This window comes from Pristiophorus japonicus, chromosome 5 (genome assembly GCF_044704955.1).
Source record: "Pristiophorus japonicus isolate sPriJap1 chromosome 5, sPriJap1.hap1, whole genome shotgun sequence".
NCBI lineage: Eukaryota > Metazoa > Chordata > Chondrichthyes > Pristiophoridae > Pristiophorus > Pristiophorus japonicus.
The window spans coordinates 229926851-229928150 of NC_091981.1; the positions used below are offsets into that span (position 1 = coordinate 229926851).

Genomic DNA, 1300 nt, shown 5'->3' on the forward strand with positions numbered 1-1300 from the left:
CTTTCTTTATTGCTTTCTTAGTCATTCTTTGCTGTCATTTAAAATTTTCCCAATCTTCTAGTTTCCCAGAATCCAGGGAATTTTGGTAGATTAACATAGAAAACATAGAAAATAGGTGCAGGAGCAGGCCATTCAGCCCTTCTAGCCTGCACCGCCATTCAATGAGTTCATGCATTACAACCAATGCATCCACTATCTCTGCAGCTGCTTGCCACAATCGGGAGTGGTGGGTTTGAATTTAATAGTTGGAGCTCATTATTCATTATTTCTGGGAATGAGATTCCTCAGATCTTAAATGGAGCATCTAGCTGTGGAAGGATACCCGCCAGGGGAGAGAGAATAGACATTGCTCTTCTTCTGCAATGTTACTTGTGATAGCTGGCTATTCACTGAGAACCAGTGGTGACGGACCGGAAGTACCAATGAGAATATCTGTGATCCAAAGGACCTGGGTCTCCAGCTTGAACCTGGGCGATGAGAATGATTCCTAACTGAATATTAGGGGGGAGAGGGTGAAGGTTGGAAAGTGAAATGAATCCATAAAATGCATTAAAACCTACTCCAGGACTTGAATACAAAAATCTAGGCTGACTCTCCAGTGTAGTACTGAAGGAATGTTTCATTGTCGGAGGTGCTGTCTTTTGGATGAGATGTTAAACCGAGGCCTCGTCTGCCCTCTCAGGTGGACATAAAAGATCCCATGGCTACTATTTCAAAGAAAATCAGAGAGTTCTCCTAGTTTCCTGGTCAATATTTATCCCTTAACCAACATCACTGTAATGTATGCACATGTGAGTGCGCTCGCAGGTTTGTAGAGCTGTTGCATTGTGAGTGGTTTAGCCAATCACATGATGTTCACAAGACTCAATATCGCTTCTCGGCCTTTTGGCTAAGATCTGCATAACTAACCTGACCAGCCACCATGACCTCCGGGTGGTTTCTCCCTGGTCAGGAAGGTATATGCTTACATTTTTGTAAACAGGAGGTGGGTGGGATGGCTTGACCCATCCACCTCCACGGAGGTGTGTGGGGGACCTGACCCATCCACCTCCATGGCACGAACCTGGTATTGCAGTACTTCCAGGAATGGTGCAGTGGCTCTAGGCCTTTTGGCTAAGAGCATTGGCGCAGAGTGATCCTTGAATGGGCCCAAGGTGACCTCTGGCGTTTGTGATTTGACAAAGAATTGGAACGATTGGCTACGAATTTAAAAAAAATAGAACATAAGAACATAAGAAATAGGAACAGGAGTAGGCTATATGGCCACTCAAGCCTGCTCCGCCATTCAATAAGATCATGG

At 44.9% G+C, this 1300-nt stretch overlaps 1 pseudogene; it reads left to right on the forward strand.

Moving 5' to 3' along the window:
* Positions 1–869: 869 nt before the first annotated feature.
* Positions 870–1100, forward strand: LOC139264883 (U2 spliceosomal RNA; annotated as a pseudogene).
* Positions 1101–1300: the final 200 nt, after the last annotated feature.